This window comes from Thunnus thynnus, chromosome 18, assembly GCF_963924715.1.
Source record: "Thunnus thynnus chromosome 18, fThuThy2.1, whole genome shotgun sequence".
NCBI lineage: Eukaryota > Metazoa > Chordata > Actinopteri > Scombriformes > Scombridae > Thunnus > Thunnus thynnus.
In genome coordinates this window covers 19,214,282-19,229,478 of record NC_089534.1, presented here as the reverse complement: position 1 = coordinate 19,229,478, position 15,197 = coordinate 19,214,282, and the positions used below count along the sequence as shown (strand labels likewise).

The 15,197-nt window shown below is 41.2% G+C and overlaps 1 protein-coding gene across 2 annotated transcripts in view; it reads left to right on the top strand.

Moving 5' to 3' along the window:
- LOC137169029 (pleckstrin homology domain-containing family G member 1) overlaps positions 1-15,197 on the top strand; it is a 75,775-nt gene that overhangs the window by 16,808 nt on the left and 43,770 nt on the right. Inside the window, exon 1 of one of the 2 annotated variants that reach the window (XM_067571967.1) lies at positions 13,854-14,214. The exons of the other annotated variant lie outside the window; for it this stretch is intronic. The gene's annotated coding sequence lies outside the window, so the exon portion shown is untranslated. Of the gene's footprint in view, positions 1-13,853; positions 14,215-15,197 lie in introns of those variants that run through there. 2 annotated transcript variants of the gene reach the window in all.

Genomic DNA, 15,197 nt, shown 5'->3' with positions numbered 1-15,197 from the left:
TACATTTTCCAGGAACAAGTGATACAGCATCATCTGGTATGTGTTTATCATCTCAAATCTCAGACGTTTTCTCATTGCTTGGAAAAAACAACAGTATGAGCTGTTTGTGTCACTGATAATTTACAAGAAATGTGACTAAAATATCTTGATAGCAGTTATATTTATATTGTAAAGATTGCAATCTTCACAAAGTTTTGGTGAGAGAAAAGTAAGATACCATTAGATAATTAGATAGTAGTGTGACAGTATGATAAGAAAAGTATGACAAATAATCAATAATAATAATTTTAAAATTGTTAAGAAACTCAACTCTGGTTTCTAATTTGCAGTTTACTAGAGAAGAAATATTTGAGTTTGAGTGGCCAAACTACTATGAATCCAAACAATTAGTCACCCATCTGTTGTTTATGGATCAACTCATGATGATACAGTTCATTTAGAGCTCTTAAGCTTTTGGCATTGTAAGAGAGTTTTCCATATTCACAGCACCTTTTTCAACAATTTGAATACCAGATTTGAATGGTGTTCCACTTACGTCTACTAAATAATGAGGCCACCGGAAACCTGTAGGTTGAAGCAGAATGTGAATGTGTGCCATTGTTGGCCTCAGCACCTCCCTCTCTCCTCTCCAGTGTACTCCCCAAGGCCTCGTATATGCGGCTGCCTTCTTTCCTCGCTGATTTTTGTTATGTCTACAGTCCTGTCCGAATACACTGCACTATTTCTGGCGTCCATTCGTTTCAATGTACATGAGAAAGCCAAGTGAAAGAGGCAAACAGGGCAAGAGAGGAGGAGTGAAGGAGGGTAATGAATGGAGGACAAGTCGGTGCAGCCTGTTAAACGTTAACAAAAATAAAAAGCCGTGGTGAGGAAGTTGGCAAATTGCAACTAACAAACTTTTTTTAGCTGCTGTATTAAATTAGAGACTAACCAGCTTGCCTCATGTGACTGAAAATATCCCAAATAAATTTTGTTTTGGGTCTTCAGTGGCAAATCTTTTCCTTTTTTATTTGCTGACTGTTGTTTTCCTAGCGGCAGGCTGAAAGGACTGAGCAGCTGTATTTGAATGTTGCCAAGGGGTGTACCAATCTCAAACATCAGGCGCGTGACCCAGAGGTCAGACCAACTGTCCTTGCAGGAGGGGTGTATGAAGTGTACCTTGCTGTGTACCACCTAGCTCACACAGTTGTACGTCATATGCTTGTTCATTGGAAACAGACACGTAACCAACAACAGGCTGTCAAAGGCATCGTAAAATGTATCCTTTGTTAGGATATGTTGTTTTATTACTTGTTAATCTTCAGAGCACTAAAACAATAATGGTGATGTCATATGAAGTAACCTATTCCTGATAAGTGATAGGTTATAGGTGATAGGTCTTGAAGTTTCAGCTGACGTAAAGGGTAAAGTACAACAGTTTCGATTGTCTGATAGCAGTAAAGCTAATTATGACAGCTTTTGTTTGTGTTAATGAATGAAAGTGTAATTTTAGTTTCACAAATGGAGTGAGACAAAGGTAAAAAATTAAAATGCCTTTAACTAAACATATTTTGTAAGTTTTGATGATGATACCGAGAGGAAATTATTTTAAGGCACCCTGTGGAGGTTGCTTGTACTGTAAACAAAGACACTTGGCTTACATTCAGTGTTTCACACCAAATATATATTGTGTTTATCCTTAAAGCTCTATTATTCAATCATCTTATATTAGCAATGGATCAAATTACTATGTGTAATGTGAAAGGGGCCGTGACAAATCCACAAAGAATTATCACCTGACTCTTAAATTCCCCTTTGCTTTATTGAGCATGTTAGCATCTTCCAGCTCTTTGTTTTGAATATATGGACCAGAACTTTACAATTTTGATTCAAATTCACCACTTAGTGTCATGTTCAGATACACCAGGCAGCTGTCCTAAACCCACCCTATGCTACCTGCCCAGCACAAAACAGCAGAGAGACAGTTAGCTGCTAGCTGGTGAACATATTGGAGGATTTACCTGCTAAAAAGCCAGACATTAGAAAAGCCAGGAGTTGGTGGCATCCACCTCCATATGAATGCCAATGTTCTGTATTTGCAGAAAGTATAAATAGACAACTGTTAGTTAACACGTTCAACCATATGTCATGTTACAGCTTGTTTCCACTGCCTCCAAGTGCCCCCAAAAAACAATTATTGCTGGTTTCAGGTCTAACAAACATGTTGAAAGCATTCCATCCACACAACTTTTTTTTTTTTAATATTTTGAATTATTGGATTGTTTACAGCTATGTTTGCTAGCTAGAGGTACTCCTTATTCCATGACTTTTGTTTTACTGCCAACATTTGTGTGGAATAGTGTGATCTGCAGGAATGTGTGTTGTGTTACCTTCATGCTCCTGCACTTGCTTAATGAGCACAAAGAGATCCAAACACAATGAGGGCCTGCTCATCAAAACGTTGTTCCATAGCTCCACTAGTAGTCCACCTTTCATAATTAGCTCCAGATGTGAAACCTGGAACAGGAGTAAAGGTTGTAGTCTGACCTGTACAACATCGGCACACACACACACACATACACACACACACACACTTGGCCAGGCTCCAACTCTCGACTTAAGAGCAGCTCCTAGTTGTCAACTCCGTCCTTGTGTTTAGCAGATCTGTCGACACTCTACAAGTTCGGCCATGGAGTGACACACTGATTCTAATAAGGAGAATTCCTCAGAGACAGGGGGACACAAGACTGTTTTATACTGCTGTGTATGAGTGTGAGTACATATTGGGATGCCAGCATGACCGTGTGGAAAGCATTTTTCCAACATTCTTGCTGGACTTTCCACCTTGGTCCAATATTATAGAGAAACAGTATAGCTGTAGGTTGCGTCGGAGTCTTTGTGCGCTTGTCAATTTGTGTACGCCTAAAGAAACCAGAGGGGGGTACGAGGTGGGGTGGGTTTGGGGGGTCTCACCCTAACGATGGCATAGAATGAACAGGCCGCAAACATAAAAGTAATTTATTTCACTGACAGAGAAAAGAGAACTCCTCCCTCCCCTCCTTTGCTCCAGCTTTCTTTTTCTCCCGCATCCCCCCCTTCATCCAACTCTCCCACTCAGCAGCTGTTCCTCTCACTTTCTGCCCTCCCTCCACACCACCATGCGCCCCCTGCATGCTCACCCACCTCCCCCGCCAGCCCCAGTGTGATGGCTTTGTTTTATTGTTGTGCAGCGTTTGGCAGGGAAACCCCCGTCTGGCGTGGGGCAGGGGTCCGACTCCCTCTGAACGCTGGGGTGTAGCAGAGTGGCTGCCCAGATAAGCAGAGGATTAGGAGAGGCAGTTGGACATTTGGTTTCTAAATGAGCTTTATGATGCTTTTAAGCTGTTAGTTTTGGCTCTCCCCACCCAACGCCCATTTTCAACACCTGTTTCATATGTGAAACTGGATTGAAAGCACGTTTCTCTTTGCTGAGTTTGCAGATTTGAAGGATTTTCCACAACTCCGTGCTTGTATTTAGATTATAGTCTGCTCCATTTGTTCTATTGTGTTGAAAAAGGCTTTTGTTTGTCGTTTTAAGAATGTCAAGTTAGTTTCTCACACCTTTTTTATTACTTGTACCTGTTTGTTTGAGTGTTAATGGGAAAAAAAATCTCATAAGCTTAAATTGCAACCGGTGCAGCTGACTCTGAAGTGATAGATGTGTTTCTGTAAATATCAGCTCCAGCCCATATTTTTATGGTTTGCATGGCTTAGAAAAACATGTATCACATGTCAGCTCCATATTCTAGTCAAAGATCTATCATCTTGCTTCCAAATGGGCTGAAAAATCCCCAGTCAAGGACAGGAAACAAACAACATTTTATTTGTGGTGTTGACAAACGACTGTTTCCTGTACAGAGGAGAAAATATGTTGAGGAGGCAAGAAATCAGGAGCTGCCTCTAGTCCTGCAGGTTCAGCCAAAAAGTACAGTACCCTCATGAAAACACTAAGAATGTGTGTTTATCCACTAACTGCCAATCAGTGTGAAGGCAATCCTAAGGGAGATGTAAAGAGCCCGAAGGTTTTGTGTGCCAGTGTGTTGACTGAGGAAATGTTATGCACACTGTAGTATAAATAATTCTCTCATCAGATGAGTTTACATTTTCCAATCCGGTTTCAGCCCATAAAAGTCACGTGTAACTTATTTCCTACATAAGCTCTTGCAATGAGTCAAGAGATGTGTTTTTGAATTTCAGAAGTGTTCTTGTCATCTTTCTGTATCTCAAGTGTAACCTTAAGTGCACACTACCGTTTTAGATTTACAACAGATTAGATTTACAACATCATGTTGTAAAAGCCAACATGATGTACCTAAATTTGATTTACTGAGATCTGTGGATTTGTCGGTTAGTGGTTTAAAAATAAAACCATACTGGTTTCCTGTACCCCTACTCTGCCCCAGCACTGTACCTCTGTGGCTTGCTGGTGGAGAGTTGGGAAGATAATGATCTGAGCTGTTTACCCCGCAGGGGCCATTTTGGGCAGCTCCTGTCCTCATAGGAAATAACTCAGAGTAAATGGCTGAAGGGGTTTTTAGATTTACTGGATTCAGAGGTTATTGCAGGTTTGAATGTGTGTGTGTGTGTGTGTGTTTTTAGCAACCTCTGTCTCAATCTCAAAATAAATCCTGCAAGATTGGTCCAACTACCAGACTTGCTGTTTGTGTATATGTGACTTCGAGTATGTGTGCTTGACTCTTCAGCTGGTGTTCGAAGCAGACAGCCTCTAGGCTGTGAAGGTTACGAGCTGTCCAGTGGCTTTTTAAAGCCACCAACTGACTTCCTGTTGTATTAAAGCTGACGTGAAACAGACAGTCTGTAATGAGCTGTCATCTCCAGCACTTAGCTAAATGTCCAACTGTGCCAATAGAACTAACATGCTGCATCTGTGAAGGTTTGTGTGCAGGCGTGTGTGAATTAATGCATGTTTGGATATGTGTGTGTGTGTGCGTGCATGAATGAGATTGCAAGAATGTCACTCTGTGTAACAGGTGGTATCAGCTTTTGGAATTTGTCACTCGGACCTTGAACAAAAGCTGATGTACATTTCTGAATGCTGACTTGTGTCTGGCTGCCGCCTTGCTCTTTGTGCTGCAGGGCCACGCTGAGTGTATGTGTGTGTACGTGCATGCAGGCTTGTTGTGTTTGTGTGTGTGTATGTGTGTGTGTGGTCAGCTATATGGACTGGCCATTGTGCCCTTGGCCCTCAGCAGATGTGGTCTGAACAATGAGCTGGGTAAATAAAAGGAAGTGGTGTATAAATAGCCTCTTATGTCTGCATGAGTGGAGTTCTTGTGCTGTGTGTGTGTGTGTGATCCTGTTTGATGTGAATGAATTGTACTTTAGGAAGTTACACTGTACTGAGCTCTCCACAGGTGCAGTTTGCTAAGCTATCAAACAGTTTTGTATTCCCCGCACAGCAATATTATGTGTGGCTTTGTTTTCTCTAACTCACAGATGCCACTTTCTTTTGAAGAAGTTTTCCTTCAAGTCCGCAGTCCGAAGCCCAACTTTCAGGTTTTTCATCTCTGCCATCACTGCAATGTCAAATCTTTACAGTCTTTCATAAACACCTATAGGCAGGTCTTTATGAGCAGTGAAGCTCAGTTAGAAACCCGTCTCTAAATCACATCCTGGTGATAAGTGCGCAAGGGAACAATGCTAAAAATAAATGGAGCCTCCTCCCTCTTCCATCCAGTTCCCTCCTTGGGTCTCTTGTATCCAGGCCACATATTAACCAACGCTATACTGCACTCTCGCCAGTGCACATCATACAAATGCATTGGCACAGATACACACATGTTCAATCCAACCGTTGTTTTCTTGCTCAGTCACTTTCGCTCAGAGCTGTTTAGCAAGGATTACCTGACGTAGCAGTTTGTAGTGCGTTCACTCATGCAGGTCTGTTGCGGCTGATTGACCACAGTACGTGATATAAATCTCTTTAATTAATGATTACGGTATCAATGTCATGTCAATGTATGTCCATTAGTGCTGAAATTATGAAATATTGTCTTGTTCTAGCTTCTCATATGTGAGGCTTGGCTGTTTTCCACTGTTTTATAGAAATGTGACTTGAATATATTTTAGTTTTGGACTGTTGGTCAAACAAAACAAGTATTTTGAAAAAGTCTCCTTTGGCCTTTTCAAACCTTACATGCAATTTAGGTCAAATTTGACCCATTTGCACATTTGAGAGCAGTAAAAACACCTAAACATCACTAATACTGATAAACTGATACACATGTTTGTAAAAATGTAAAAATGTTGTCACTTCAATTTCAATCAAATTCAATGAAATCATGACGGCTGTCTGCTTTATGTAACATACGACCATAAAATAGTGTGAATGTGAATGTTTTTTCTCCATAAACAAAAAGTATAAACCCTAAAGAATACACTCTCAGCTCTCTGAAAGCTTCATTAAAGATTAATCACACATTTATAAATGACTGATGAGATATTTACAAGTGAAAAACAGATTTGTGGTTCAGAAGTTTGTTATAGAGACGAATTATGAATTGAAAAAAATCAATAATATACCATAATATACACAGATACACATGCTGGACTGTTGATGAGCACAGAGCAGTGTATCAGACTGTTTGTGTGTCATTTCCACTGTTTTTATATTAAATACTGACAAAATGTTTTTTGCTTAAATGAAAATGTAGCTTGTTAATGTCAGTTCTCCTTCGGACTTGATGTGAAGGTTTCAGTTTCAAGCCATTCTAACTCTCTCTTTCTCTCTCTTTCTCTCTCTCTCCTCTCTCTCTATTTCTCTTTCGTGTCCTAGATCCTGAGTTCTGTTACAGCTCCATGGGGACAAGTGTGTGCTTGTGTGTGTGTTTGTGTGTGTGTGTGTGTGTGTGTGTGTGTGTGTGTGTGTGTGTGTGTGTGTTGCAGGTTGGGGGTCTGGGCTGGGCTTGGGCGGCGGGGTGTTTTTACATTGAAGTCAGTGATGGCCTATATTAGCAGCACACTTCAGCTGAAACATAATACAGGTGGCGAACACTGCAGTGGACCTAAAGACAGATAAGAACAGAAAGAGAGGAGAGGGTGGGAGATAACGAGAGGTAGAATTACAGCAGAGAACTGAGACAAAATGGCTTATAAATGGCTGTATTTAAGGTATTGATCTTTGACTTAGGCCTTAATATCACTGTTCAAAGATCTTTTTGATGTTGTTTCAAAGATCTTTTCATATGTTTGGTAATGACTAGCACATATTGTACAGAAGGGTTGTTTATTTGAGTTTCGGCTGTAGATTTCGACCTCATGATAACGTTTTCTTGATCCCAATTATTATAATACCAAGCAGTAATACAATGTCATTTAAAAGAGTTTGGAAAGACTGCTTGCTGATTGATATTCATCACTTGGACACAGGTAAAGAAACAGGAACATTATTCCACTGGCGGTGCCTGTTTATGTAGATTTCCACTCTTGATTTTATTCCTTAGTTCAGTTTCAGCTCCACAAACATTGCAGAGTCATTGGTCTTGGAAGAATCACAAATCTTTGAATACTCTGGCTACTACTACAGTAACTTGGTAACACTGAAGCACTGTGCAAGCCTAATGTTGGTGAAATTAAGCTCTAAATTCTTTTTTGCAAATTAAATTTGGAAACTTGGTCAATCTGTGCCAAATATTCTGTATGTTGAGTCCGCTATTTCAATCCAAAAATCCAAAATAATATACCACAAAAGTGTCCCGATCAGCACTGTTAAAATGCTGTCATGTCTAATCTAACTGTGGATGCATTGCACATCTTTCCTGTTTGTGTCTGTAGGGTGAAAGAAAATGCTGTGTCAGGGTGTCTGCGGGTGATGAAGTGTGTATGGGGCCCATCTTCCTCCTGGGCACATCTGGGTCTAGTTAAGACCTGTCACTTACATCTGTATTTACTGTAAACACAAGAGTAGAAACCTTCTCCAGTTCAGGAGCCTTTTACCAACTTTATTTAGATGGACTGTAGACATGTTTTTAGTCCTGGTGTGTAGCTGTCGTTAAAGAGAAATGTGACCTCATCCTTTTTTCTGTCAACTCGACCAACAGCTCGACCACAGTTTGGACTTCTGTTCATACAGTAGCTTCCGATCAACAGGCTGCACCAAGACAGATTCTTGGAGAAAAAAAAGACAGTGTGGATCATGTTGCTAAGCAACTATTAACAACCTGTTATGCTAGTACCTGAAATGAATATCACTCTGCAGTTTAATCTTTAACCATGCATAAGCCAGAATCCCACTTCAATGTACTGTATTTATGTCTTTACTTTAATGGAAACTACATATGTATGTTATCAATTGTAGTCTTTCAACACAAATATCCTTTGTAATTTAATAAAATTCAGAGTGAAGGGCAAATTGACATTTTGCATTAGTTTATAGAGGATAAAGTCCTGTTAATGCATACAGCAGCTGCATTGTAACTGCATGGTAACTTTCGCAATTTAACTGCTTACTTTTGAAGGTTATTATCAGCCTAATCTCCTCCTGTCAGTTTCAGTTTGAGTAGTTTGCCAGATTTGTGATGTTATATGTCTGCATCTTAAGTCAGTACAAAGTACGTCTTTAAATGTCTAAATATTAATCCCCCTGATGGCAGATATGTAAGTCTGTTGTGTAAAGCTTTTATTTACTTTTGACAAAGTTCACCAAGTGGAATTTCTCGTCTCAGAGGAACTTATATGATCAGAGAGGATTTTTCTGCCTGTTTTGAATGGCACAGTGAAGATTGGGGAAAGCCGCAGTTTAGGGCTTACTCCTAATTTTGGGCTTACTGGTTACAAAACCCACTATTTACTTTATTATGGTGGGGGGAGGGGGAGTTAAACAGAGAGAGAGAGAGAGACATGATTGGAGGAAAGTGAAAGCAGAGAAAGGAGCTAGACAAATGATAGAAAGGGATTGGAAAAGGGCAAAATAGGGGAAGCATTACAAGGAGACAGACGGCTGACGCTCGGAGGGGGAGTTACTACTCGGGAGAAGAGCGATTTTCTTTTGGTACTGTAAATAATAGCCCCTGCTTGAGTTGGACGGCTTTCACGGCTCCTTTTGTGTGCAGTGACATCTTAGGTTCCCTAAAGAGAGGAGAGGGCCGGAGAGGGCTCGGCTTCCAGGGTTTTCACTGGCATGGGAAAGGCAGAGTATTAGCCCAATGTGAATATGAGGGAAAATAAAGCCTCCACAGGTCAAAGGGAACCTGCCAACATGCACTCCTGGCTCTTTATCCCACTCAAACCCACATAAGCAGACATGCAGGCACACACAAACAGCCATGCACAGAGTGTGGCGCCTACACACACATCAGCACTTCACCATCAACTGCAGTCTAATGCAGATGGCTTTACTCACCCGTGCTTTATCTCAGTCTGAGAAATAATGTGTTTTGGCTCCTACTTCTGACGAGACCAGCCCAGCAGTTGAGTTGTGACCGCTTCTCTGTTTTTAACTATAATGTAAAGCTTATAATCTTAATGCCAAACACATGCACACACTAAGATGCCCCATTCATATTTATAGCAGGGGAGGCAGTATCAGTTACACTTTTTAAACCACACCAAGGAATATTATTTTAATCTAACTGTATGTATTTCAGAGATGCCAACATTAAAGAGTAACTACACACCCAAATTCTGCTAGCTCCCTCCCTCCCAGCATATTTCAAAAATGCAGCAGAGGACTCGTCAGGACAACGACTGTAGGGGGCGTGGCCTCGTGGCTACGTAGCGTGTGACACGAGAGGTAAGGGGACACCGACTGACCACCGCTCAGTGTAGCATGAATAGCGATGTAAAGCTGGTAGTCAGAGCTAACCAGCCATGAGCAGCTGCTGTCAGACTCTCCGTGTCTGAGCTTGAAACACAGAGAGTCCACCAGAGTGTTGACCGTCGCCAGAAGCACATTCATGGCCCTTTTGTAAAAGTTTCTGTGTGGTACCTTTGTTGTAGCTTAGCTAGCGGCTCTACTATGAGAGGGTCTCCGGTGTGTGTGTGTGTATGTGTGTCTGTGGAGGAGTGTCAGTACATAGCCGTAGCCCTGCTGTGTGTATGTGCAGGTAAGTGTCAGTACGTAGCCATTAGGGTGTTAACATTCTTTTTTTATATAAACTTAATGACGTAGATAAGTCCCAAATGGTCGACTCTATGTCAGCATTGGCCTTGCAGGATTCAGGGCTGATTTAAAACAGCAGATGGTGAGTCGACCCATTTTTTAAATTTGGTGTCAATGTCAATCTTAACACCGTTATTGATGTGTTTCATCACAGTACAGTCATATAATTTAGTTTACAGCTCAAAAAACACATTTTTTTAGTTTGTTGTACCTCTTTAAGTAGTGATAACTCATTCAAGAAGTCATTTTCAGGCTGATAATGATGTCCGACTTTTTACACTGTGACACTATTTTGTCAAAAGTCTGGTATCAGTAATTGGCACCCAAATGTTGAATATGGTCAAAGTTCCAACAATTGAGGTGAACGTATGTTAAAATGCTGCCTTCAAGTCCAAAACCAGCAGCCGCTCTGGATGCTTTGTTTGCAAAATTACTTTTACTTCTTCCTTGTGAAGATGTCAGATAGTTCGTGCATAGCCACGGCCCTCCCTTCTGTAGTCTCTGTTGCTGAGGTTGTTTCATGAGTTGTTTCACCTTGTCCACTCTTGAACATGTACAGATGTATTTGAGAAGTTTCCATTTCAATAAAGGAATGAGAAAAAGAAGTGAAATCTGACCTATACTGTTTGTTTGCGTAGCCTCCAGAGTTGCCTGAAGTCAGCTGAGATGCAACTTCTGGGAGTTAACCAATCAGAAAAGACTGGGCTTATCGGGAGGGGGGCTTTAAAGAGACACGAGCTAAAACAGCCTTTTCAGGATTATTTTAAGGTTATTATAAGGATGATTTTGAACTGTAAATCATGCAAAGATATTCTAGTAAAGCCCCAGAATATAAATATAGACCTGGAAATGTACCCTTAAATATTACAAAGCTTTTTAACCCTTTAGATATTTGGCACAAATGTTTATTGTATGCGGCTTCAAGTGTTGGGCAGTAATGCATTAGTTAGTAAAGCACTGCAGTAATGTGATCATCATTTTCAGGAACAAGTAGTGAGGAATTACAATTTGATATATAGTAATTACATCACAGTTACTAATCTCAGTAACACTTCGTTACTACGACAATTTGGGGGTATACTTGGCCACAAGTTTCATGGGGGAATTGATATAAATTTCTTCTCTTTGCATTTAGAGGACAGATTACTATGAGACATGTTAGCTCGGTGCAGGGGTGGGAGGTGCAGGAAGGCGTGTAGCGGTTAGCTAAATGTGCCTCCAGTTAGCTGAAAAGTTGTCTTATTTACATGTTGTGTCTTCTTGGCCAACTAGTCACCAGTTAATTTGGTTGAAGACGGGTTTTCACTGCATGCAGTCAATCACTGGGGCTAAGCTAACGTTAGCTATGTATGGTCAGGAAATATCAAACCATAGGCTGGCTGTTTCTTTTTCTATATGTGTTAAATACAGAAGATGTGACATGTGACTGAGGAGGCCTTGTAGTTGTTTAAAGGCACCCTACAGAACGGGGCTGAGTGATGAAAAGGATATTGCTTTTTCAGTGAGTAATACAGTATATAACGGGTGAAAGATGACACTTTTCGAGTAACTTGCCTAACACTGAAAGTAGTGGTATTGGTTGAACCCTTATGACATCATATGACATCGGAGAAGTGAAGATCACTTTAAGAGATTAAAAACAAAAATAAAAGTTGTTCTCATTAACATTTCCTGTGCTGTCAATTTGATGACCCCGGGAAATCCCTGAATGGAGGACATAAAAGCGGTAGCGTAATTTTCAGTGACTCTGGAATGACGAAGCCATCATATGAGTATGATTCACCTGCCTGATGACATCACATCCTGTTTGATTCCTTCATCTGTAAACAACTAACTGAAGACTGGCAGGAAATGGCGGGGGAGGAGGGGGATTCTTCCTGTTGTTAGTTGGGGAGGTTCCAAGCTGCTATCCATTTCGCATTTCCACTTTTATTCGGTCATTCCTGTTTTCCTGTTGCAGAAAACATCCGTCCGTCAACACTTAAATGATCCCTTTGTATCTGCCAGACACTACAGACAAAAATATATTGACCTCTTTCCTTTTTCCGTCACATACTGCTATTTTATTCAGAATTTTAGGTTTTTGTGGACTGGCAGCTCCCTTTTGTTTTAAATGGGATATGACTGGTTTCCTCTTAATAATAACTGTTGACTGCTTATGACTTCACCTCCTTTAATTATTTTGATTATTATTCTTTTGAATGTCAAAGTTTCTTTTAGCAACAGAAAAACTGGAATCAAACTGCCCTGATGTTAACTTCAAATAGTGCTCATATGACCTCCTGAGGATTCTTCATTTTGTCTAGAGCTGTAAGCTCTTCATCTGTTGTTTATAACCTTACTGTCTAAATCACATAATAAGTAAGATATTACAAGCCATATTTATACAAAGTGTCACAACCATGCACTTCAGATCTTACATACCTACAATCACAGGAAAGAAATTAAAAGTTAGTTTAGTCTACTTTTCCGTGTTTGACAAGCCACCTGACACTTCTCAGTAAACCACACCCGTCTTGTCCTCCAAGGTGAGTAACAGCAATGATAAGAGAGCGACCGGTTGCTCTGTAGGTTATCAGCTTGTTTTTCCTTTAGAGGACGGTGCCATCATCTGTCATTGTCTCTGTGTGTTTTAAAGTGCAAGGTGTGGCTTTCGGTTACAAAGGCTTGGCACGGTATGCTTTCGGGTTTTCCAGGTTAGGATAATAGCAGCCGATCGCCGACCCACATCAGCTGTGTTTGTTTGGTCGCTGGTCACTGCTACAGTAGGTCACAGATAGCAGGGACTGATTGACATAAGCTAAAAGTCAGTGTACTCTATTGTCCGCGAGCAAATCATGTATGTTTTGAAGTGAATTTAGGTCACGTTTTAGAGGTAAGTGTATTTTAGTTGGTTGCTTATCAAAGGTCAATGTTTGCTAAAGTCTGAACCACGTGCAGTTGTGTTTTCCCTGGAAAAACCTCAGACCGGTGAAAACGTGGAAGTGAGAAAGTGTGTGCGCTGACAGGGCCAGGAGCTGCTTTATCAATCCCAGGAAGCCTTACTTGAGGAGGCAGGAACAACAGCCACTGGCTCCGAGAGAGGGGACTTTCCTCCATCCTGCTCTGTTAGGATGCAGAACAATGACCAAATTACTCACACACACAATGACTAGTGGCTTGGATATTTTCTGTGTGTGCTCATACAAACTCGCTCACAGCAGGTTGCACTTTGAGTTCTAGGTTGCGTGATCTCTGCTCCTTGGCTGTTTTTTGGGGTTGTCTAACCCTCTACCTCGACCTGACCTCTTATATCCAAGTAGAATATTATATCTGATATTGAAAGTGACACTGAGGGAGTAAAGACCAAGAAGAAGCTTTAAACTGATGCTGTATGCAACGTGGCCCACTTGTTGGTGTGTTTTTTGGGGTTAGACGAGCTGGCTTGTCCTTGCGCTGCCCTCTTTTCCTTTCCTCTTCCTATTCCTACACCCCTCTTCTGCTAATCACCAGCCTCTACATCAAATCTTGATCACTGTCTCTCCCCTTTTCTTCGGTCTCTCTGTATCTTGTCACAGTTTCAGTGACAGCTCCTCACGCTTTTTTCCAGTTCTGTCATTTGTGTGTCTGCAGTGCTGGCCGCTCTCCAGTTCTTGCGGCGATCCCACACCGCAAAGTGAGAGAGGAGAGAGCAAGGGCCAGTTGGAAAGAAGGGAGAGAGACTAGTCTTGCAGCAGTAATTGGTCAGGAAGTGGGCTGCTTGGATGTGCAAGCTCCTCTCTCCCTGTCTCTCCCCCCTCCCCTCCCAGTGGGCAGTCAGTTCCGTTGCGTTTTGCTTCCATCTGTTCCCCCCTCTCTCTCCCTCTTTTCTCTCAGTGTATCTCTTTCTCTCTGAATTGACCTCATAGAGGTGTGGACCACGGACCGGGCCGCCTTGACACAAGCCCTACCTACCTCTCCAGTCAGTCAGTGTTTTTCTAAGGCTGCGCGTGTAGCGTGAAACTTTTTCAAATGTCTGGACATGGAACTAACCTGTGAAAGGATACTGGGATACCAGCGGCTGAGGAAAGGCTAGTCGTGGGAATGGTCTCTCTGAGGTGAGTGCAGGTTGTCACTGTCTTTGTATGGTGCTGCGAACTGCCAGGACACAGAGCGTGACCTCACTTTGTTTATATGCAAGAATCGCAAATTGGTTTAATTTACTGTAAATGGGGATTTAACTCTGACAACACACTCAGACTATACAGTACTGAGTTTTTCCCTTGTTAAGCCCAAGTCTTTATTTAATCATAATTGTAGAGGTCTGACCTCTAATTACTCAGTCCAAAGTTTCAATTTAGTGTGACTAATGGCACCTTTGCCCACTCGTTTAATCAGACAGCATGGCAGACTGCTGTAATTAGACTACCAGTTTGTGTTTAAGCTTGGGTGTCTCTGACCACGACCTATGTGGTAACTGTGTGTGTGGTGAATGGTGGTAATAGCAATAACAATGCTTTCACCTGTGTGTATCCGAGAGGAAGATCAACATGGCATTTGAAGCTGTATTTGTTGCGTCTTGTCTTTTGAAGGACTATATATATACAACTTTTAGGGACACTGTTAATCTGATTTATTAGTCCAGTTTTGGAAAATACTATTAATAGCAAGTTTTAGAGATAGCACGACTTTAACAGATGTGATTTTGTGTCAGTTTTTTACCTGAAACAAAGTTATAGTGTTGTTTTAGTACAATAACCCTGCTATATTACCTAAGTGTGAGTGTGTGTGCTCATACACGTGTGCTCCCCTTTGTGGCGTGTCCTCATTCTGGGAAGGACTAACTGGAGCACCCAGCTTGTGAGACATAGATAGGAGGGGACTCATTTATTGTTTGAATTTAATCATTTAGGTTTCTTACTTCTTTTTTTGTGGTTGTTTGAGTGTTGGTTTGTCTGACTTTGTATTTGTCTGAGAGGGGTTAACAACATGGTCTCTGGCTGGTTGTATGTTAGGTCAGACTGTTTTTGGTCTCAGATCTCACTTGAAAATAAGATTTTGATTTTGAGTTACAAAAGAAAAAAGGTCTTAGATAGATAAT